Below are 25,384 nucleotides of genomic sequence, written 5' to 3'. Positions count from 1 at the left end.
TACAGCTTTTCTAACCACCTCTGTGAAGTGCTTTACACTCAAAAGAAATCTAGTGTCATGGCTATTATTTCACCTCAAGGTGAGTAAAAATGTGGTCCTAAATCCAGCAGCCATCACTTTATACCCTCCCTCTGGTTCATCCCTACCTTACTAACATTAGAGATGCCAGCTGCAGATTTCCATTCCCACATAAAACATTTCATATCAATGTAGGAATGAAGGTAGGAAGGAAGAGTGGCACAAGAGAGATGCAGAACATCCCTAGCACAGACACAGATCTGCATGACAAAGAGCTTTGTGCCTCTGATGAGCAGTGAATTCCATGAGGCTCAGACAGTGTTAACCCTACCTATGCTAACGTTTGGTTTCAAGCCGAGAGGAGAGGGGAGGGGAGGGGAGGGGGAGGGGAGGGGAGGGGAGGGGAGGGGAGGGGAGGGGAGGGGAGGGGAGGGGAGGGGAGGGGAGAGGACCTGCACTGCTTAGGTCGCCAAGGCTGTAAGGCAAGGCTCTGTTTCAGATCTTCCACACTACGCTTCCACATTATCTATGAGTTCTTAAGGCACAAGCAGTGTTTTGAAGCCTTATCCCTCACAGACTCTGCATCTTTATTTAAGTACTGCCATGTCTCTTCGAGTGTCTTCTGATCACAGGTTTCCAACTAAAGCCTCCACACACCCTGATTTAGGGATTTACTCAAAGAATTCTGTTCTACTGCCTCTATCTTATTTGTCCATACCCCAGAGCATGCTCAGCAGTACTTCTGCTTGGCAGCTGTGTGTATCTTTTTAAGATTAATATCAAAAACCAAATAGCTGAGGCAGGAGAATGTGCTGGCAAGATTAAATACGATTTATTTGGAACTAACAGGACACTGTCACAGACTTTAGACCTATTGTAAATAAAGGCCAAAGAGAAACCAAGAGTAGCTTCATCTGTGTAACTCTCTGAATTAGCAAAGCTGGAGAATTTAAGGTACTCAGAGAAATTGTTCTGGGAGCTGCTTTGTCCATTGGTTTCAGTAAATAAATAAAGATAAATAACAAACATACCTTACTCCTTGCCCTGAAATCCGCTGCTTTCAGCCTGCAAATCTTGGATCTTGTTATACCTTTGTCTGGCAGGCTGAAGAGTCACCTACAACCAGATTGCTTCACACAGTTTTAGCCTTCTTCTATGAACTTCTGGATCCTTTTCCAGCCAGATGTTCCTCAGTGATATGTTGTGAAGGGATAAGGTGAAGCTGTACAAGAAGATGAGCAAAAGGTGATTTTTTGGAAGGTCATTAACAAGAGGTTTACTAAGGAAACACGAAGCTGCTCCTCTCATCATTGTTCCTGTCCTGGTGTAAAACATGCAGCCCCCGTTCCCTGGTCTGGCCACAGCTGCATAGCTCTTTCCTGGCCCGTTCCCACTAAAGCTGTCTCTGACTTATTTCCCAGCAGATGGGCCCTTGCTCTGCCCATGAACTGCTGAGACACCATGACAGCAATGTCCTCTCTTGACAGACACATTGACATGTCAAGCACATCAATCCAAGGTTCAGAAGTATCTGCAATATTGGAGACATGCCCAAAAAGTAGCATGTGTCACTCCTCTATATAAAACACCCTAAGAAAGGAGCAGCATCTTAGTTGCCACAGAACCATAGAATGGTAGGGCTGGAAGGGATTATCCAGTCCTACTCCCAGGCCAGAGAAGGATCACTCAGGGCAGGTCACACAGGAGTTCATCCATGTGGGTCTTGAAATTCTGCAGAGAAGAGAACTCCTCAACCTCTCTAGGGAGCCCGTTCCAGGGCTCCAGCACCCTTACATCTCATGTTGAGGTGGAACTTTCTGGCAGGGGTTGTGTCTGTTGCCCCCCATCCTGTTACAGGACACCATTGAGCAGAACCTGGTCCCTTCTTCTTGACACCCACCCCACAGATCTTTACAAACATTCATAAGATCCTCTCTCAGCCTTATCTTCTCCAGACTGAACAGCCTCAGGTCTCTCAGCCTTTCCTCATCAGACAGATGTTCCAGTGCACCATCCTCACAGCCTCCACTTTATCACCTCTTCAAGCCTATATACAAAGCTCACCTGGACTGAAACTATCCATCAGCATGCCCTGTTAGACCCTGCTTCATCTCCCACTGAAGTCAGCAGACAGCAGGAATGTTTGAGGTCTTGACAGGTCTCATAAAGGTATTTGGGTTTGTGCACTCTGACCTGGAGCCCACATCCACCTGCATCCACATTTACACACAAGCCAGCACCACACTTTGTCACTTGTCAAACACTGAAATCTGGAATGAGAACCTCTGTGAGGAACTGAAAGCCACATCAAATGGAAAGGAGAGCAGATGGCTGCCTGCAGAGGGAACCAGAATTATGAAGCCTCATAACAAAACTATTGCTCAGGCATTTAAAAGTCCCCTTTCTTTTCAGCAGCACTTCCATTCCCTTCAAAATTGCTCAGCTACAAACAAACAAATCTATTTGTTTTTTTTTTATCTGGTGCTTCCACTTTATTTTCAAAGGGCAACTAAATTTCCAGGCACAAATAGAGAATGATTTATTCTGAAATATTTATTGGAGTACATTCACTGTTTTCCAGGCCATTTTTGTGATGCTTATGCACACCAGGCACTGCCCCTGGCCTGCATTACTAAGTGCTATTACAGAACAAACAGTAACTAACTGCAGCTTCTGACTTTGCTTCACGAACTTAAGTTCATAAATCACAGCTACCTAAATCTGATGCTACCTTCAACTACAAAGGAATGCATTGGACGTGGCACTTGGTGCCATGGTCTAGCCTTGAGCTCTGTGGTAAAGGGTTGGACTTGATGATCTGTGAGGTCTCTTCCAACCTTGGTGATACTGTGATACTGTGATTATTTTGTCTCTAATATTCAAATAAGAAATTCATTTACCTGTGAGATAAAGACACAGAAACATCCCAGCCCTTGGCTGACGTAACATTTAGGGTTAGGGAATGGGTGGTCAAGAACATGGACAGGTTGCCCAGGGAGGCTGTGGATGCCCCTTCCCTGGAGGTGTTTAGGGACAGGTTGGATGAGGCCTTGAGCAACCTGGGCTAGTGGGAAGAGTCCCTGCCACGGCAGGCAGGGGTGGAACTGGGTGATCTCAAAGGTCCTTTCCAACTCAAACCATTCTGTGATTCTATGATTCCATGAAAATGTGTTTTCAAGAGTTCAGCTCTTGAAACTGAAGGAGGTTGTGGCCACTCTTGTGTCTCTGTTTTGCAGAGGTGGTTTTGTTAGTTCTTTTCATGGAGTTGGAAATCTAGAGCATGAAGTTCCCTGAGAAGGTAGCCTTCTTTTTAATTAATCAGTAGTTTGTGTGATGTGGGGAAGCAGACAGCAAGGATTTATCTGCCTTTGTGGGTGTATTACATAAATAATGCTAAATGGAAAACGTGTAGATTGTGCTGAATGTCAGCTAAACAAGGACTGAAAAGTCTCCCAAGTGCACCTCCCAGGCACTTGTCAGTACAAAGGCAGAAAAGCACAATTACTTCTCTTCTGAATATCCCAGCAAATGCAAACACCCAGCCTGGATATCTGCAGGTTTGGCTGACAAAGAGGAATGAAAAAAATCATAGAATCATAGAAGCAATCAGGGCTGGAAGGGACCACAAGGATCATCTAATTCCAATCCCGCTGCCATGGGCAGGGACACTCTACCCTAGAGCAGGCTGGCCACAGCCTCATCCAGCCTGGCCTTAAACACCTCCAGCCATGGGGCCTCAACCACCTCCCTGGGCAACCCATTCCAGGCTCTCATCACTCTCATGCTCAACAACTTCCTCTTCACCTCCAGCCTGAACCTACCCATCTCCAGCTTTGCTCCATTCCCCCTAGTCCTGTCACTCCCTGACAGCCTAAAAAGTCCCTCTCCAGCTTTTTTGTAGGCCCCCTTCAGATCCTGGAAGGCCACAAGAAGGTCACCTGGGAGCCTCCTCTTCTCCAGACTGAACAGCCCCAACTGTTTCAGTCTGTCCTCATAGCAGAGCTGCTGCAGCCCTCTGAGCATCCTCGTGGCCCTTCTCTGGACACACTTCCAGACATCTACATCCTCCTTGTAACAGGGGGCTCCAGAACTGGATGCAGTACCAGCATGCTTTAGATCTTGCCATAAACAAAATGCAGCATAACCAAAAACCTCTTTGCATGACACACAGGATGCCACAAGATGCAGTGAGTTCCCCTCAGAGATTAGGATTCAGGAAGCAAATTGCTGAATGTTTGTCATACCTGTACTTGAACACCTGCAGCTTCAAGGGTGGTAGGAAATCATCTAGATGAGGGGATTAGATGAGTCAAAAACCAAACCAAGTGTAATAAGAATATCCAGACAGTGCAAATTGGAACAACTCCACAGAAGTCAATCAAGCTCTGACAACTTGCAAAAGCCAAACTGCTGCTCTAGAGGCTGCTCTTAGCAGAAATCTTTTGTATTGTGCTGTCTCACTTCATCAAACATAAACTGCTCAGAGAGTCAGAAAATTTATTAGTTCTGAAACAGGCATGCTTCCATCAGCTTTGGGAAGGTCTTGGACAAGTGCATGCTCCAGAACTCTGAGCATGCAGCAGGCTCTTTCTGAATCAGGACTTTTGGTGGTAAATTACAACTTGTGACAGGTATTAATGAGAGTCTGCAACATTCGGCTGCCTCAGCTAGCAAGCTGGATGGTCCTGGAGCTGGGATACAATTAAAGTCTGTGGAATGAAACCTAACTCCCAGTTCATCTGTCAGTTACTGAAGCAGCACAAAAAAGGTCTAAGCTCCTGAAAATGAACAAGGCCTGGATATAGATATGCAGATGAATGCCTGCCTTTTGGGAAGGACAGGTTAATACTTCAGCTGACTTCAAGCATTGAACTGAAATGCTGTCTTGAAGGGGTTTTTTTTTTACTCTTCACTAAAACTGGAAGCTGTGAATCTGATAGAAGGCAGGGCCACAGAATCCTAAAATGGCTCAGGTTGGGAGAGACCCTAGAGATCACCTATTCCAGCCTCCCCTCCATGAGGAGATGTCTGGATGATGTAATTAGTCAGTGTTGCAAATTGCTAGAAATGGAAATTTGGAAATGGCAGAGTTTATTAGACACTAAGCCAAAGAAATGGACATTCTTTGCTGCAGCAATGGTTTTGCTTTGAATGATAGCAAGGAGGTGCTCAGACTATGAAAGACCAGAAAGGACCTTTGTGAAACCAAATTCTGACTTTCTAGAGAAAGCAGAGCAACAAACTTCCCTGGCTTTAACCTTGAGTGAAGCAGGGCACAGCCTTTAGACAATCTTCATTCCTGACTTAGAGCTGCCAGCAACAGAGACTCCATCAAACACTTCATGGACTGCTCTGCTGACTGGTGGTCCTCATTTGCTTTAGTGAAAATAGACACATACTAGGAACACAGCAACGATCCTCACAGCTACTCTAAATGGAATTATGTTTAAACCTCCAGGCTCCTGCTCTTGGCAGCAGTATTTGCCTGTTTGCTAGAAGAGTTCTAGCTATAGTCACAGTATCACAGTATCACAGTATTATTAGGATTGGAAGAGACCTCACAGATCATCAAGTCCAACCCTTTACCACAGAGCTCAAGGCCAGACCATGGCACCAAGTGCCACGTCCAATCCTGCCTTGAACAGCCCCAGGGACGGCGACTCCACCACCTCCCCGGGCAGCCCATTCCAGTGTCCAATGACTCTCTCAGTGAAGAACTTTCTCCTCACCTCCAGCCTAAATCTCCCCTGGCACAGCCTGAGGCTGTGTCCTCTTGTTCTGGTGCTGGCCACCTGAGAGAAGAGAGCAACCTCCTTCTGGCCACAACCACCCCTCAGGTAGTTGTAGACAGCAATAAGGTCACCCCTGAGCCTCCTCTTCTCCAGGCTAACCAATCCCAGCTCCCTCAGCCTCTCCTCGTAGGGCTGTGCTCAAGGCCTCTCACCAGCATGAGTTGAATGATAGAGTAAGGAGGGAGGCTGTGCACAGCAGTGTGACCTGCAGAACACAAGTTCCTCTTGACGCCTTCCGCAAGACAAAATAAAATGGGAATCAGAAAATTGTTTTGGTTGAGAAAGCCCTTTAAGATCATCCAGTCTAACCACTCTCTAACTCTACCAAGGCTGGTGCTAAACCACAGCCCTCAGCACCACATCTCTGCCTCTTTCCAACACCTCCAGAGATGGGGATTCAACCACCTCATGGATGAGTCCTATGCTGCAGAGCTAGAATACACTGCTTCCTGAGGGGCCAGAATCACAGGAAAAACCTTCACTTTGCCTTCCCTTCAGGGCCAGAATCACAAAACATAAGGGATTGGAAGGGATCTTGAAAGATCATCTAGAGAACACAATACACATTTCCAGGAGCAGAGAGGCCTCATGCCATGAAAACTGGGTTTGGCACACACATACACTTGCTTTCCTTTCCCTTGCTGTTCAGGCAGAGCTCAAGGACTGAGTATCTGAGAATCAAATACAGCTACATATGCATTAAAGTATATTTATGCAAATGGCATTTAACACCTCAACCTTCCACTTGATGCAGAACAGCTATTGTGATCTAATGGGCTTGCGTGGTGACCTTTTTCTGGTGGAATCTCTATCAGCATTCCCAGATGTTAAACTCTTTGGCATAAATCATGAAGACTTTCTTGTTTTCATGCTGATTTTCAGTAAAGCCTGCTATCCACAGGAGATCACAAACTGAAGCCTTAGGAAGAGGTCAGATATATCAGAGACCTCATTTATGAGCTGGTTAAATAAGTAGAAAACAAACTGTAATGATTGCTGCCTCTCTGTAATTGGGAAGTACTTGTGTAGGTTGGATTCCCAAGCTCATAGAAGTTTAACAAGACTCAACTCTGAGTTGCAAACTTCTGCCTGAGCTGGTTTTTGGCATGTTGTTCTGGAATGGTAATAATCTGGCTGAGATGGAATACAATAAATAATACAAGGGATGACTTACCAGGAGAGCAATAGCTCACAGCAGATTAATGGACACACATAATATTTCTGTAAAGTTAGTATCTCTTAATGCATATAAAGTGTCAGCAACCTATCTTTGCCAGATATTTTTTTCCCCTCAAGCTCACTATGGAAGTGGATTCACAGCCTTGCTGCTGAAATTTCTTTTCTAAGAGCAGAGGATATTAACACATAAACCTGAATCTTTGCTCAAGGGTCTAGTTTCATAGACAGACAGGCAGGGCTGATACAGCAGAAGGTAGCACAATGTGCCACAAAACACCTGCAATTGCCCATTTGATCAGTGGCTTACAGAGCTATCTCACAGTGTTCTGAAACCTTTAAGATTTTCTTACATCTGTTCTTTCATTACATCTGCCCAAGAGCCTTTTTAAAGACTACCTGACAGAGACACAGACCTGACAAGCACAAAAAGATTGCAGGTTTGTTCTAGTCAAGAGGTTGAAAATTGTGTTATTGAAGCATGAGAGGAAAAGCAATACATTCACATTTCTCATTTTCAACACAGTTGGATCCTCTTTAAGAAGTCAATACAGTGCTCTAAAAGCTGTCTTTATGGCATTTCTTCCTTCTTAAAGGAAGCCTCCCTATACAGTTTCCTGATAATCAGGAAGTCCCCTGGTGCTGCCCAGCAACTTCAGGCAAGTCACTTACCTAGACAGAAAGGAGCTTTTGGCTGCATTTGCTGTGTTTGCCTAGGAGACCACCCTTCTGCTCTCAAAAATGCTGCTGCTGCCTTCCAAATCTTCAACAGGTGTTCTTAGAATTGTGTGGCATGGGGAGAACAATCAGGTTTGTATGCTGACCAGTCTGACAGCATGCTGCTCACTAACAAATACGCTGCTCTGCTGTCAACTGAGGTGAACACACAGGCTGCAAAGGAACAAAACCAAATGATGTCCCAAAACTCACAATTGTTTGACAGGTTTAAGTCAAATTCCTTTTCCCAGCATCTCCTATAATAATTTAATATCCCTGCTGCTGTGTTTTCTCTGTCAGCATTCACTTTGAAGTCAAGACATTGAAATGCACTGGGTCTGTAGAAAAGAGGATAGCTCTAAAGAGGCATTCACATACACAGGTGGGAAAAGAAACAGGACAGCTCTTACATTTGTTGTATCCTGGTATACAAGAAGTAGCTGTGAAAGGGCTTCATCAGCTTGAAGCTATCAAAGCCATCTTAGAATTGGAACCTTCAAATCATATTATGGCTGTGCTTATCAGCCTGGAGTATCTTAGAGTGATCCTGTCACTACTAATCCTTCTGGAGATGTTTATTAGAAGAAGAGACCAAGAAAACACACATTCATTTTGGCTTGAGAATTGTCCAGCTGGACCACAAAGCTATGAAGCTGTGTGAAGCAATCACTATATGATGGCTAGAACCACAAAGGCAGATTTGGGGTACCTCAGTGTCCTTCCAGAATGACATGAGACACTGGGCACATAAGCACTCCCTTGGAACAGTCCTCAGCCAAACAGGCTGCAACCCCCCAGGTTCTGAGCACTCCACTTATAATATGGACAGAAAGCTTTGAGATTGCTAAACAACAGTGGAAATTTAACTGCAGCCCAGGGGCTAAGCTTTGATGCTTTCCTTGTAGGACCCAGAAGTGTTACACAAGTACCAATGACTTATTCTTCATCAGCCCCTATGAAAAGCATTAAGGATTAGGTCAATTTTGAAGATGAGGAAAAAACGAAGTTAGGCTTAGCTTATATTTCACTAACCCCAGTGTATGATGAGTTGAACAGTAATACAGTGCCCTTTAGGTAAGCTGGAGAGCTCTCTATCATGTTTTTATCAAATAAAGAATGCAGTGGAAGCCATGAAGTACTTAGTCCTGGATTTCTCTCTCCCTGTTTCAGAAGATGCTCAGATTAACTGTGTGAAGCTACTTACACCTCATTTTCTAATACCTGCAAGCAAAAACTTCCTTTTATTTATTCCTGCTATTTATTCAGGTGAACCTGTATTATATTTGCTTCATGAAACAAACCTGCTATGATCACTATGCTTGGGAGTTTATTTTTAGTTCTACTTGAGCCTGCTTATGCTTTCTCTCCTGTCCTCCAGCCTTCTCGAGCTTAAATTCTTTATTACAAAGAAAGCAGCTTTCAGCAAAGAGGAGACATTTCCAGCTGCACTCAATTTGGGTTAAGACCCCCAATCCAGAGATGAAAGAGTTCCATGTGGCCAAGTAGTTAAAACTCAATAATATCTCAGAGCTAACTCCCTCAATAGAGAAAAAAACCCAATCCTAAAACTACAAGATATTGATGTAGGGCAAGACTGACATCAGTGTAATGCAGTCACTGGTGTGCTCCACCAGCATTTTGTCCAACAAAGAATCATGCAGGTTTCTCATGGACACAATGTGCTTTTTTTGTGACCTGCTGGGCTAAACTGCACCATTTGCTATAGCAAATCATGAAAAATATCAATCCAGACTTTTTCCAGCCTGAGCTGAACAAGGAAAGTCAAATGCAGCCTTTTACTATCAGGCCTGGACAGCTCTGGGACTATATCATATCTGAAAACTGGAGGAGAAACAAATTCAAACTAGCAAAGCCTTAGGTATTTCAAATCCACTGGCTGTCATCTCAGCTGGAGCCCCCTCCTAGAGAAGTGTCTTTACCAAACTGAGTAGAAACTGACACCAATCACAGAATGTCAGGGGCTAGAAGGGACCTCCAAAGCTCATCCAGTCCAACACCCTGCCAGAGCAGGATCACCTAGATCAGATCACACAGGAACACATCAAGACAGGTTTTGAATATCTCCAGAGAGGGAGACTCCACAAACCCCCCTGAGCAGCCTGTTCCAGGGTTCTGTCTTACCCTCATAGTGAAAAAATTCCTCCTCATGTTTCCATGAAACTTCCTAGGCCTCAGCTTCCACCATTGCTCCTTGTCCTGTCCTTGGGCATCACCCAGCAGAGCCTGGTTCCATCCTCCTGGCACTCACCCTTCACATATTTAGGTCAGTCATTCCATGAAATTAGCTGCAAGACACAAACCATCAGGTTCATGCAATCTGCAACTGCAATTTAGACTGAAGTATTTTTGATTGTAATTAAACTCTAATTCCAAGACAGGAATGATGAATTGTCATGTTTTCCTCATGCTATTTCATTTTCAGATGCTGTTCCCTCACCTCTTCCCTCTGGAGGCAAGGCACTGGAGTACAAATTATCAAAAGAGTGCTATAATTTTGGATGTGACATAAAAAAATATGGGTGACTCATAGACACTATGCATCTGTTATCTTAACCCTAAAGACTCAAGTGTCTCATAGATTGAACTTCTCATTTCTGGAAGAGAAAGTTCAAGTTTCTCCTTTGAATAACATTTCAGCTTTGGTAAACAAGCACAGGCACACTTTTACAGTTGATGACTCCAATCAAGGTAAAGCACAAAGCACTTGGTAAGTGGCAGGTGTATTTTAAACACTAAAGATCGTAGAATCATTGAATGGTTTGAGTTGGAAGGGACCTCTAGAGGTTATCTTGTTCAACGCCACAAGCCCTGTAAGGAGAGGTTGAGGGAGCTGAGATTGTCTAGCCTGGAGAAGAGGAGGCTCAGGGGTGACCTCATTGCTGTCTACAACTACCTGAAGGGAGGTTGTAGCCAGGTGTGGGTTGGTCTCTTCTGCCAGGCACCCAGCAACAAAACAAGGGGACACAGTCTCAAGTTGTGCCAGGGGAGGTCCAGGATGGACGTTAGGAGGAAGTTGTTGGCAGAGAGAGTGATTGGCATTGGAATGGGCTGCCCAGGGAGGTGGTGGAGTCATCGTCCCTGGAGGTGTTCAAGAAAAGCCTGGATGAGTCATTTAGTGCCATGGTCTGGTTGACTGGCTAGGGCTGGGTGATAGGTTGGACTGGATGATCTTGGAGGTCTCTTCCAAACTGGCTGATGCTATGCCAAACTTCTAGCAGGTTGCCCAAAGCTCCATCTAGTCTGATCTTGAATGCCTCCAGGGATGGGGCCTCCACCAGCTGCCTGGCCAAACTTTTCCTACGTTTCACCACCCTCACAGCAACAATCTTCTTCCTCACATCCACAGGTGACCTGGGGTTAAGAGCTAAGACCCAAGAATTTCACAATGCAATATGAAATAGATCTACTCTCTCAGCAGCGCACTGAATATGATGCAAAGCCCATCACCCTGCCAAGTTTATAATAGTGGCATGGTCACAAATAAGATTAACACACCATGGAATACATAAAAGGAGTGGTTAAGATCCCATCATCAACACTATCACTGTAGTGATTTGCATTTCAGTGCTATGAAAGGAAGGTGGTGCAGTGGTTATGTTATAAGGAACCTGAGGAGCAATTAATGGATGTGTGCCATATTCCCTGTATTTGCTTGAGGACTGTATCTCTATTAAAATCTGGGGTGCTTTCCTGCAAAATTTGGCCCCTCAAAACTCCATCTAATTCTGAGAGCCTGGACTGCCTACATCTTGAAGGACACATAGAATCATAGAACAGTCTGGGTTGGAATGGACTTCTGAAGGTCATCTTGTCCAACCCCTCTGCAGTCAGCAGGGCCATCCTCAACTACATTAGGTTGCCCAAAGTCCTGTTGACTATCTCTAGGGATGGACCCCCAATCACCTCCCTGGGCAACCTGTTCCAGTGTTCTACTACTCTCATAATAAAACACTTATTCTTAACAGCCAATCTAAATCTGCTCTTCTCTAGTTTGAAGCCATTGCCCCTTGTCCTATTACTGCCTTTGTAATCAGTTTCTCTCCATTCTTCCTGTAGCCCCCTTCAGGTACTGGAAGGCTGCTATTAGGTCTTCCCAGAGTCCCTGTCCGGCTCTTAGCCCCATCCAGCTCACACTGCAGCACAGCCTCTTGCTGCCTCACTTGCAGTATGGCTGGTATTTGGAAATAAACCCAGTTAAATAATGAACTTGAGCCAGAGAAGGATTTAATTCCTGTTAACTCACTGCTCTGACTGTCAGAGTAGTCACCTAAGCTGGATGCAATTTGCCTGCCTTCCCCGCTCCTGTCTGAAGATACTTTTGCACACAGCTCACTTGGAATTTCTTCAGACCTTCTTATTAAATTTATGCTTCTCAAATAATGATTTAGAACTTAGTTGGAAAAGGAGGTCCTTTCCCAGCACACAGTCCCAGTATTTTCTCTTAGGTGCTCAGCAACTGGGGTCTAGCACTGACCTCTCTCAGGAAAACACTACAGCTTCTAGGCTGTAAAATCACTCTCAGACTTATTTGCCACAGCCCAGTAAGCACCCTCATTACTTTACACAAAGTGCCACAGAAGGAATTGAGAGATGTGCCCCCAACTCAGATCAGGACAGCTCTTGCAAAGCAAGGGCTACTGCTCTCCTCATCATCTGCCTTTTCTCATCTACTACAGCTCTAAGTAAACTTCTCAGCACAAAGCACCGAGCTGCAGTACAGTCACACAGTTCTCTGTGCAGATGGCCAGTGACTCCAGCTGACTTTGCTGGGACAGGACTGTGACACAGGTAACCTTTCCTGCTGCCCCCACGAGCAATCTAAATCACTGAGGGGGCATTGTCAGACTCCACTGTGCAGCTGCATTCATTAAAAAAAATAAACATACTTTCCACCAAACTTTTCAGTTTTGACTTGCTACACTGTCTGAAGGATTCATGGCTCTTATTTCTTTGTTCCAGTTGCTTCTTCCTTCAGCACAGGCAATGAATAGGCAGCAGGCTGCCAAAAACCCTTCATCACCTTCTGTAATTGAGTGCTATCTCTTAGGCACCTCAGTACCAGGCACCTTGGGATTAACATTTAGCCCATAACAAAGCAGCTGAACTTTAATTCCCTTGTTCATGTGAAGAAAGCCTCTGAGTCCATAATTAAATCAAGCTGCTTTTCAAACACTCAGGAGCTGTGAAGCTCATTTTGTAACACCAGCTAAGCAAACCACACAGAGGTTGAATTTCTGGTTCCAGCCTGTGCCGTGTGGTGGTTCTGTTTTCATGGGGCTGACTGAATTGCTACCCAGCCCAAAGTCACCTGCCAGTGTCAATATTTCCTTTGTTTTAGAAACAACTGCAGCTCTAACAGGTTGCCCAGGGATGTGATTGAGGTTCTGTCCCTGGAGAGATTCAAGATCAGACTGGATTTGACGCTGGGCAGTTTGATCCAGTTGGAGATGTCCCTGCTGACTGCAGTGGGGGTGGACAAGATGACCTTTGAGGGTCCTTTCTGACCCAATGCAATCTGTGAATCTAACAAATCTGATGAATATGCCATGTGTGTCTCCTAGCCTAGAGCTAATTAAATACTTCCTTCTTCCCTAATAAAATACATCTACTAAAAAAAAAACCCAAACAAAACAACAAACAACAATTCTGATGTTTCAAACTTACTCAGAGTTTTTTCTGTGCTTCAGGTAGATTCATGCCCAGGCACCTTCTTGCAAAACAATGCTACCTCACTGTATGTGACTTAGTACTTCTTAAGTGCAAGCTGTGATTTCTGAAAAACAAGAAAGACAAAAGTGGAACTTCAATCAGAATCACAGAATGGCTCAGGTTGGAGCCTCACAGATCATCTACTCCAACCTCCCTGCCATAGGCACCTCTCAACTAGACTCACCTGCTCAAAGCCTCATCCAACCTGGCCTTCAACAACCCCAGGGAGGAGGCAGCCACAACCTCTCAAGGGCTACCTGTTCCAGAGTCTCACCACCCTTGTACTGAAGAACTTCCTAAGCCCAAGTCTAACCCTGCTCTCTCAGCTGCAAACCATTCCCACTTGTCCTGTCTCTGGACATCCTTATGAAAAGTTCCTCTGCAGCCTTTCTGTAGGATTCCTTCAGGTACTGGAAGGCAGCTCAAAGCTTCCTCCAGACTCTTCTCCAGACTGAGCAACCCCAGCTCCCTCAGCCTGTCCTCACAGCCAGAAAGCAGTAAGCAATTTTTTTGTCTGCCTGACAGCACAGTTACCAGTAAGTGAATTTTACAAGGAGCTTCACCCATGCCCTTCAGTCTTCATTTTCAGTCCATGTTCTGAATCTGTTCTTTGCAGAATCCTAATGTCAGCTGAGGAGTTATTTTGCTTCACAGCAAAAATTACTCTGTGTTTCCTTGCTGGTTTATTTAACTACACTGCAAATTTCTACAACAGACAAACCTTTCTAGGGGACAAAGTGCAACAAGGCAGCTCAGCCAATTAATTGGCTTTAACCTAAGCATCATTATAGAACCATAGAATAGAATCAGTCAGGGTTGGAAGGGACCACAAGGATCATCTAGTTCCAATCCCCCTGCCATGCCCAGGGACACCCTACCCTACAGCAGGCTGCCCATAGCCTCATCCAGCCTGGCTTTAAACACCTCCAGCCACGGGGCCTCAACCACCTCCCTGGGCAACCCATTCCAGCCGCTCACCACTCTCATGCTCAACAACTTCCTCCTCACGTCCAGTCTGAACCTTCCCACCCCCAGCTTTGCTCCATCCCCCCCAGTCCTGTCACTATATTACAGTATCACACAGTATCACAGTATCACCAAGGTTGGAAGAGACCTCACAGATCATCAAGTCCAACCCTTTACCACAGAGCTCAAGGCTAGACCATGGCACCAAGTGCCACATCCAGCCTTGCCTTGAACTGCCCCAGCAGTAATTTCTTTTGTTGTATGGTTGGAATTTGGGGTTTTTGCTGGAAGGGGGGGGTTGGATTTTTTTACAGGGAGCACAAAAATCATCCTTCCATGTACCTGCTTCTCTATGGTCCCAAACTAATTGGGCCAATGCCTCACAAATTGCCTAATTGCCTGAACATACCTAGCCTCCTGATTTTAATCAGGGACACATGGTGCATATCAATAGCCTGCTTCATTAGGCTTGAAGAAGATCCAGGCTCCTGCCCATTTTCAATTAAATTGTATTTAAGAAAGAACAGCAACTTGACCTTTTGGAATACTGCATAATAGGTTTAAAATACTTAAGCAGCTTTTTTTTTTTACTTCCCTTTTCTGCCTGGAATAACTAACAGACAGAAATAAGCACTCATCAGCACCGTGTATCACCAAGCAGCAGCCTGTGACGTGCTGGTGGATCTGTTAGCTGCATCTTGTGATGGTAATGACACTAGGTAAAAAAGAACTAAAAGAAAATCAATTGCAAAAAGAGTGCAGATCTGTGTGTATCTACAGCCTTGGAGTTTCCTCTTAGCATTTTTTTCCTTATTGTTGTTTTAATAGAAGAACCTAGAAGCCATTAAAAAAAATAAGGGGAAGGGAAACACTGCCCAAAACATAAAGGCTCCTCCTTTAACCCTACCACTGTAAACAAGAAAAAAATGATGAAAGGCCTAGCCAAAATGATAAAGAAGATAAAGAGCAGGGTACTGACAGAGCTGGCAATACAACATGCTGTGCTAGTTTGAAGCTAGCTAGAATGTTTTGGTGAGAAAGGCTGTGAAAAGGCAACAATGGTGATGTCTACTGCGCTCATAGGCTTGCTGAGATGTGTAAGAACAAAAACACAGATAACAGAGTCACTTTCTGGGCTTTGTGGGCTGCACCTCTCTCTCTAACCTAACCTGCCATCTGTGAGACTAATCCACCTGCTTCCTAACCCCCCTGGCCAACCCTCCTAACTACCTTGAGCATAAGGCAAAACTAGCTTGAGCATAAGGCAAAGTCTTGGGTGAGGAAGAGGGGCTGGAGGAAGGTGGAGGGGTGGTTGTGAGCCCCTCCTGGGGACTCAGGTTTCTGGGAGGGCTGTTGTGTTTCTGTATTACTTTTTAACTTGTATATTTCTGTCTAGATTGTAAATATCTGCTTGTATATTGTGCTAAGCTGTAAATATAAAGCTTCAGTCAATTTCCAGAGCTGCTGAGTCTAGCCTGGGTGATTTCCCAAAGTGAGGGGGACGGGGGGGCAGGTAACACCCAAACCATCACACATGCTCTTCCCATTCCTGTGACACCAATTCAAATGGCCAATTCTATGTTCTTCTCCCTAACTCTGATGCTGACTGGATAATCTATTCTTCTAAGGCTCTTGGCCATAAAATAGCCAAGAAAGGTCTACCATGAGCACAATTTTCCTCCACAGGAAGAGCCTCTGTAATCTGGTGACAGCAGTTGTCAGCCAGGATAGTTCTGTGCATGAGCCAAAAGGAGAAGTGAATTGGGAGCAATTTATTAGATAGCCAAAGACATGCCTGTCTGCTCATGAACTTTCAGCTACTGCATGATATTCAATAAGCATCCTCTTAAAGACTGAAGAGCAGACCTGAGACATCAGTTCTGGGAAGGCTGAGAGACAAAGGAAATCATGCCTCTGCGACGTGTGCTGGGCACATTGCTGACAACCTCTCTGGTCTCTTTGCACAGCTGACTAACTCGAGGACACTCTCCTGTGTCACAACCAAAATCTGCAATTCGTGTGTCCCAGGGGTTAGGAACAATAGTTTTCTGCAGATGGAATGCCATTGTGGCTCCTGTGAGTGAGAAGTGACAAAGCACTTTGCTGTTCCCATTGCTTAGGAACAGTCTCACACAGAGTGTGCATTTTCATCACCAGATGAAATGAAAGCACAACAGAAAAATGAACATTAACCACAAAACTCTGCAATAAAGAACAATAAAATGACTCACTGAAGAGTCTTAACAAAGGGTACACTGCACCTCTCCAGCCTGAGGGCAGAGGTGGGTTCAGGTTCAGTTTATGTAATTGATTAATAGAGACTTTAAATGTCCTTGGCCTACATCAGTACAAGTATTTTCTCACCCACAAGAGTAAACAATCACCTACTGCTCTCCATCGAGGAGTTCAGATGGCAGAGGAAAGAAAATTCCTCTGAATTCAAATATAGATCATTTGCTGTTCATTGCCAGACTCTTCAATGCAAGCTAATCCATTCCTCTTGGAAGTACACTACCTTCAAACAGCCTCCCACATGCAGCCAAAGGGTTACTAAAGAGAAAGGGAACAAAATTTAACCCCTCAGAGAAGATGTGGACAATGTGGACCCCATGGGATGTTCACAGAGAGTCCTCCAGGGCCCTGGGTAAACAGAGACCTAACTTGGGTGTTTGGAACTACCACTCTGTTCTTCTTGCTGACAGAGAGACACTTGGATTCTTTGGGTTAAAGCTGGCCTCTGTAAAGGCTCATTCTCCTGCCACACCTACCTCCCAAAACACAGCCCTTCCAAACCTTGCTGTAGGTAGCTAGGTTTGCTTTTGCTAAGCTTAGCCCCCAAAATATTTGTGGATAGCTCAGCCAGACTACTAAAGGCTTTAGGGCCCAGGAGCAACAAGAGAAGTTAATCTTTGTTATCTTTCCCAGGTACTCCCTCCTGAGAAACTAACCAGGCCTGTCCAGATCCCATAGCAGGCAGATGGCACTAATGATATCCAGGCTGGACAGAAGATGCCATTTTTTAAGTGAAGGTAATAAGGCATTTCAGAGACTTACCTGGTAATAGAGTGAGTTTGTTGCCACTGAAAAATCTTAAACCAAAGTGCAGTGTCTTTCTAAAAGCCATGTTTTCCATCTCAAGAATTTGTACTGGGATTAGAGTTCAGGTCTCTGGTCTGGTTTGTACAAGAGAACAAATGAGCCAGCTCTAATGGCATCTTCTAGCCTCTAAATCAGTGAATAAAGAAACAGCAAATATTTCCATGATTAGGCAGGAAAAGAGGTTGGCATATTAAAGAGAATGAATTAAAAAAAGAACTAAAAACAATTGGGTTGGCCTAGTAACATTCAGAAATGAGACAGAAATAAGTATTTAAAGTAACAATCCTTGTGAAATATTTAAAGAGTAAGAAAACAAAATGTATAAACCTCAATAGAACAGAAAAAAAATCTACCAATGCTTGGCCATCTTCTTCATCCCCATGCAGTGCATCATTTAATATGTTCTCTCTGTCCTAAAGGTCACAAAGTAAGTTTGTCTTCCCTGCTGCATGAAGCTATTGGACACCTTAACAGATTCCATGATAAGGATCACTTCTCTGACACTCAATTGATATTTGATTGCTCTTGACTTCTGCTGAAAAACTTCTTGTGACAGAAAATATGTGCAGGGGTCTCTAGGAGCCCACTACATGTGCAGAGAGAAGGAATAACATCTCAGGAAGAAGTAACATCAGAATAATCTTTAACATGGCTACTTTGACACATGCTAAGTCTTAGAAATCTGACACTCAGAATCATAGAATCAACCAGGTTGGAAGAGACCTCCAAGATCAGCCAGTCCAACCTAGCACCCAGCCCTGTCCAATCAACTAGACCATGGCACTAAGTGCCTCATCCAGGCTTTCCTGAACACCCCCAGGGATGGTGACTCCACCACCTCCCTGGGCAGCCCATTCCAATGCCAATCACTCTCTCTGTGAAGAACTTCCTCCTAACATCCAGCCTATACTTCCCCTGGCACAGCTTGAGACTGTGTCCCCTTGTTCTGTTGCTGGTCGTCTGGCAGAAGAGACCAACCCCCACCTGGCTACAGCCTCCCTTCAGGGAGTTGTAGACAGAAATGAGGTCACCTCTGAGCCTCCTCTTCTCCAGGCTAAATGGCTCAGGTTAGAAGGGACCTCAGAGATCACTGACTCCAACTTGACTGACACAGGCAGGGATGCCTCTCAACTAGACTCAGCTGCCCAACATGGCCCTGAACACTCCCAGGTAGGAGCAGCCATAATCTTCCTATTCCAGGCAACAGGAAAGAAAATCTATTCCAGAGTCTCACCACCTTCATACTGAAGAACTTATTCCTGAGATCCAGTTTAACTCTGCTCTCCTTCAGCTTCAAACCATTCCCCCTTGCCCTGTCTCTAGACACCCTTATGAAAAGTCCCTCTGCAGCCTTCCTGTAGGATCCCTTCACATATTGGAAGGCAGCTCTAAGGTCCCCCCAAGATTCTTCTCCTTTCCAGGCTGCACAACCCCAGTTTCCTCAGCCTGTCCTCATGGCAGAGGTGCTCCAGCCCTTGGATCACCTTTGTGGTTCAAGTAGACTATGAAGCAAAGCAAGAAGGAGATTTGCACTAAAGTGCAAAACAGACTTGGGGGACTGGGTCCTCCTGGTTTATCTTCTCTGCACCTACAGATTAATGATGTGTAAAATGAAATAAAAGCAGTCTTACTTAAGTGCTAATTGCAAAGTGTAGAATTTGCCCCCCAAAACCTTATTCATCTGGGAAAACTTCACCACATCATGGTTATATTATCACTGCCCACCCTCTCCCTAAGAGCCATTCATTATCACTCACCAGAAAGAATTCATCCCCTTTTCTAATCACTTGAGGATACCAGCTCCCAGAATTATTCCAGCAGTTTGGAAGGAGGGAATTGCCAGCTTGGGTAACAAGCACTGCAAAGGACTTGCCATTTTTATCTCCCTGCCAATGCAAGCAGATTTCTTTTAGTGCCTTTCAGCCAGGTTTAAAAATAAAAACAATAAACTGTGCTCTTGCAAAACAAAGGACAATGTTGTGGATTATGAAACTGAAAACACACTTCAAAAAGTGAAGGCTGAAATAATTAAATTGACATTTAAGATACATATGGCATAAATGCTTTTCCTTCCCTTAAATACATTCAGCAGAGGCACAGCAGCTCCTAAAGACAAGCTGTCTGCAGGTCTGTCCCAGGTATTTGGAGGCCCAGCAGAAGTGTGCAATCTACAGACTGAAGAGCCCTCTTTCAGAAGAGGACCTCTTTGAGCCTTGGCTTGGAAACAGAAGCTAGAAGGGCAGCAGTTCAGTAGCATTTGTTCTCTGAAAGGTTTTCATTTCCAGGTGCCCTCCAAGGTTGGCTGGGAAGCTACCAAGCTTCATAACATAAGCCTTTCTGAGTCAAACCTCTCTTGGAGACCATTCCTGGCATCCCAATAACACAGGTGAAAGAACTGGCCCTCAGACAGCTTCTTGTTCTTTTCTATTGGTTTAGGGAATTCAGCTGTCTCCAAACTCAGGAGATACCCAGATTTCCATATACTGCTGTCATATGAATTTTTGAGTACCTGAAGTACACTCACTGAAGCATGAAGTACTCAAACTAAGTAAACCAAGCATTCCCCTCCTTGTAGAGATTAAATCCACTAGACTCAAAGCACTCCCAGCAGGTTAAACTTCACAGAGAAGACAGAGAAGTTTCTCTTTTCTTTCATAAAGCCCAACAGTGGTATCTCCTATCCACCCAGAAGCCACACTTCACACTCTAATCTGCTCTGACAATTTAAAAACCTCAACATTTGGAGATTCTTCTAACTAAAGAACCTAAAGAGCTTTCCAGGAAAGGCCAGCTAAGAGCAGTGGCATGAATCAATAAACAAGTAAGAGTTCTGGGTCTCAGTAAAGAACATGCCCTCAGCCTTTGGGAATCATAGAATCATAGAATCAACCAGGTTGGGAGAGACCTCCAAGCTCATCCAGTCCACCCTATCCCCTAGCCCTATCCAGTCAACTAGACCATGGCACCAAGTGCCTCACCCAGTTCTCTCTTGAACACTTCCAGGGACGGTGACTCCACCACCTCCCTGGGCAGTCCATTCCAATGGCAAACCTTCTTAAGGAAGAAAAGGGGAAAAAAAGATCCACCCTTCCCAGCTACCAGTATTAGGGAGAGTTACACACTCTCAGGTTCTCATCATTTGCAGTTAAAACACTCCTTAATTTGAAGAGGTCCTGTGCAGAAGAGGTGCAGGACCAGGGACAAGGAAGCCTTCACCAGCAGCAGGAGGGGCTGCCATACTATTGCACTGCTTCTGCCATCCGCTAGCTCTGGCCCTGAAGGCAGAATGCAGGAAGGAGGAGGCCACAACCCAGTCACCTAACCCAGGGATGGAGAAGCAGCAGTTGCTTCAATCACAGCTCTCGGTTGCTGTGCTGCAGTTGCTCTTCTGAGAAGGATGGCGACGATCCCAGCAGCGTTGAGAGGAGTCGCTGGTCAATGAGTGCAAACATGGCTAGAGCTGTAAATCCACTTTACGATCAACGTGACTTCGATGGCTGTTAAACATGCTCAGCCCCATTCCCCCCCTCAGGTAGCTGCCTGCAAGCCAGATTTTCAGTGAGTAAAGCTCGCCAGGTTTGCTGCAGAACAGTACTGCCCTCCGGTGGCCAAAGGCTGCTCTGCCTGTTTCAGGCTGTATGCAAGAAACAACTGAAGGGAACTGACAGACTCACCTCCAGGTCCCTCCGAAATCTAGATCCTTAGCTTGGACATCAGGGGGAAAAAAATCTTCCCTGTAAGAGTGGTCAGACGTTGGAACAAGCTGCCCATGGAGGTAGTGGAGTCATCATCCCTGGAGGTGTTCAAGAAACCTGTGGACATGGCACTTTAGGACATGGATAATGTCCAGGTTGACAGCTGGAGTCGATGACCTTTGAGATCTTTGCCAACCAAAACAATTCTGTGGCCCATAGCTGGGTTTGGCATGTTATGCTCTGGTAGCTGAAGACAAAGAGGAAGCAGCAGACGTGGTGCCAGCCCCTCTGGATCCTTAAGTTTCTCCCAATGATATTATTCACAGCAGAAATGATGATTGCCTGAAGTCATCTTCAACAGTGTTTAGTAGTGACAGCATTTCTTTCTGTGCAGCATCAATTAACCAGTCCTCTTCTACCTTAGACTCACTGCTTTTTTATTCATCCAGAAGCAGACTCATATCCTGCCCACTTTCAGAGTAAGAGGCAACCCTCTCTCTTTTCACTGTGAGCAGTCAAGGGCCTCCCAGACCTTACCTAAAACCCAGATAAGTAAACAGATTGTCTCTGACTGATGGATCAGGTCCTCAGTGACTTAGAGATAAACAAGAGTTTGCAGACACAGACTGGAATGCATGTCAGGGACTGACACAGAGCACCCCGGGGCAAAACCAAGGTCTCCTATGCTACAAAAGTGATGTGCAAAGCAGAAATCACCCAGCCCTTGAGTGCACAAAGGACTCCAAGAAATCCCCAAACTTAGTCAAGCAGTCCACCTGAACCAACACAATTACAACTTTTAATGGGTAAAAAACCTCAGAGATATTAAAAACTTCTTCAGTATTAGATCAGTCACACAGTCGTGAGAAAGCTGTTGCTAGACAGGACCAACAACAGGATGAACATTGCTTAAAGCACTCCAAATTCTTCACCTTTATGTCAAAGTGCTGCTGGAAATCAAGTTACAGTTTCAGTGGAGATTAACTGGACTTGACAGATCCCATGGAATCTGCTTGACCTGATCCATTTCACCTGCCAATAGTCAGTTAATATGACTCAGCTTTTCTGTGCTGCTGTCAAAGCTGAAGACATCAAGTTAGGCATCTCTGTCTGCCTTTTCTGACTGCCAGCTAGGCAGTGCAAGAATGACTTAGCTTTTCCTTCTCACAGATGGTCTCTTTCTGACCCTGTCAGTGCTGCCACAAATTTAAACACTGCGCTGAAAGGAATTATGGTGATGGGACTTTAAAACACAGCCACGACTGTGCATGTCCTACCCTCATGGCTCTTCTGAGAGAAGCCCACAGGATCATTACCCTTGACACAGCAAAAGAAGAGTCAGCTCTTATCACTAAATCAAACAAAACTGTGGTAAAGACCCATTTTCTATGATTGATGTCACCTTTAGGGTTAGATTCGTAGGGAGGAAGCCCCCTTTGAATAGATCAGAATCAACTGTCTGGTTTTCACCAAGTCTGACTTGACTTTATACACATGGCTCAGCATTTCCCACACTGGGGTTTTGTGTTCTTCTTTCAAACTGAAGAATCCACTTACAATTAATCCATACAATCAGTCAGGATAAAGGAGGAGTTTACCTTTGTTAAAGAGGACTGGGCTAGGGATCAATTAAGCAATCTGGACATTCATAAATCCATGGGTCCTGACAGGATGCACCTGCAGGTGCTGAAGGAGCTGGCAGAAGTCATCACTAGGCCACTCTCCATCGTATTTGGTAAGTTGTGGGGAACAGGACTGAGGACTAGAGGAAAGCAAACATCACTGCAGTCTTCAAAAAGGGCAAGCAGGAGGACTTGGTAACTATAGGCTGGTCAGCCTTACCTCCATCCCTGGAAAGGTGATGGGGCAACTTCTCCTTGGCACTGTCTCTAAGCATATCAGGGACAAGAAAGCCACTGGCAACACTCAGTATGGTTTCACCAGGGGGAAGTCATGATTGACCAACCTGATAGCCTTTGATGAGGGCATCAGTGGGTGGATAGATGATGGTAGAGCAGTGGATGTGGTTTATCTTGATCTCAGGAAAGCACTGGACACCATTTGCCACAGCATCCTTGCAGCTACACTAACAGAGTGTGGCCTCGATGTTCTGGGAATGAACTGGATATGAACTGATTGAAGGAAAGAAGTCAGAGAGTTGTGGTCAATAGGACAGAGTCTAGTTGGAGACCTCTATCTAGTGGAGTGCCTCAGGGGGCAGTACTGGAACCAGGACTATTGAATGTAATCACCAGTGCCCTGGATAAGGGTGCAGAGGGCACTGTCAGCCAGTTTGCTGGTGATGCCAGACTGGGAGCAGGGACTGACACCCTTCAGGCTGTGCAGCTTGGAGAGCTGTACAGGGAGAAACTGAATGAAATCCAGCAAGGACAAGGGTAGAATCTGGCATCTGGGAAACAACCACCTCATGGAGCTGCATAGTCTGACCTGTTGGAGAGCAGCACAGGGGAAAGGGACCTGGGGGTCCTGATGGATAGAAGGATGCCCATGAGCCAGCAACGTGCCCTTGTGGCCATGAAGGCCAGTGGCATCCTAGGGTGTATTGGAAAGGGAGTGGCAAGCAGGTGGAGAAAGATTCTCCTTCCCCTTTACTCTGTCCATCTGGAATATTCAGATTTCTTCTGGGAACCTGGGAGACATCCTCCATTTTTTTTTGGCCACCCTCTTCCTAGCCCCGTGGCAGCAAACAGCCACATTTGTATCTTGCTACTCACCCCAAAAAGGCAGCAGATTTGGGACTGTTCACTGTATTGTTCCATCATCCCTGATCAGCTGTTATTTTGGATGCTCTCTAGGAAAAACAAATAGAAATGATTAAGTGGCTTGTCTTTAGCTTTTCCCTTTCTTTATATTTCTGGCTGGTAGATTTCTCATCTGTAGTGCTCTGTATTAGTTATGCTACATTTCATTCTATCCAGAACCATCCTTTTCATTTAACCACTCTTCCCCAGAAAATCATTTTTCTTGACAATTACACTGATTTCTTTTTGGTTGAGACTCCATTTTGCAGAAGGAACAGAATCCAACTGAGCCAGCTGCATACAACAGCAGGACACCACCAGTTAGTGCAGGTATGCCTAACTCTCCTCTTGCTTTTTGACCCAGACTATAGTAAAGAAAGTCACATCATCACCACTATCATTATTCCCATGGCTTTCATTCACCATTTCTCTTACATTTTTAAGCTCAGTCCTTCTTCCTCTGTGGTATAACCCTACCTATATTCCTTCCTCATGGCACATCTGTACTTGCATAGTGTGGATTCTGAGCAAAGCTTTTCTTCTGGCTTTCATGGTATTTTTCAGGCTAACAAAACAATGAGAATTACTCTCATTCTTGAAGCAAGGTGACCTCTTCTCCTCCCTCTACAGTTTCTGTCCTTTTGGATGCACTCCTCTTGAGGAGATGTTCAACCACTGCTTAGATTTTGGTTTTACACTGGCATGTGTTTGGCTGGTGAAGTCCGTCCAATTTAACTACAGACTTTCCTTCCTTGAGCAAATTCTCTGTGACTCCTGCTGGAAAACACTAAGACATCAGACGCAGCTGGCGATGTCATTTTCTTACTAGCCCTGAAACCTTCTCTCTAAACCCTCCATAGGAAAAGTAGTTCTTTCAGCTGGACTAGAAGATCCCATCTGTTTAGTTGGCTCAGCTTTCTACAGCTCCCAAGACCCTTCTTCTGCCTAAACAGCTGAAACCTCAGGAGCAGTAAAGAGAATGAAAACTACTCCTTTTATCCTCCCAACTGTTCATGCCAGAGCTTGTAATACTCAAAAACACCAACTCAAAAATTCAGTCCCCTGTATAACAGTAACCTGAAAAATGTTCCTGCTTCTCTTCAAGGATTCTGATACAAATATGCCAGCAAATAAAAACATGCAAGCACAGAATGGCTTAGGTTGGAAAGGACCTCAGAAACCTTCTACTCCAAATTGTCTGCCATGGACAGGGACACCTCTCAACTAGACTCAGCTGCTCACTGCTTTGCCCAGTCTGGCCTTGAACACCCCCAGGAAGGAGGCAGCCACAACCTCCCTGGGCAACCTATTCCAGAGTCTCACCACTCTCATAGTGAAGAACTTCTTCCAAAGATCCAGTCTAACCCTGTTCTCCATCATCTTCAAATCATTCCCCCTTCTTCTATCTCTAAGACACTGATGAGAAGTC

At 45.0% G+C, this 25,384-nt stretch overlaps 1 long non-coding RNA gene across 1 annotated transcript; it reads right to left on the bottom strand.

Annotated features, from left to right (window-relative positions):
• Positions 1–1,054: 1,054 nt before the first annotated feature.
• Positions 1,055–24,006, bottom strand: LOC135179607 (uncharacterized). The gene is made up of 4 exons (XR_010304050.1): positions 23,929–24,006; positions 13,389–13,497; positions 7,659–7,877; positions 1,055–1,240 (listed from the first exon to the last, which is right to left on the bottom strand). It is a non-coding gene; the product is annotated as an uncharacterized LOC135179607 (long non-coding RNA).
• Positions 24,007–25,384: the final 1,378 nt, after the last annotated feature.

Source organism: Pogoniulus pusillus, chromosome 11 (assembly GCF_015220805.1).
Source record: "Pogoniulus pusillus isolate bPogPus1 chromosome 11, bPogPus1.pri, whole genome shotgun sequence".
Lineage (NCBI taxonomy): Eukaryota > Metazoa > Chordata > Aves > Piciformes > Lybiidae > Pogoniulus > Pogoniulus pusillus.
Note: the sequence above shows the minus strand (reverse complement) of the source record. Positions and strands in the feature narration are given on the sequence as shown.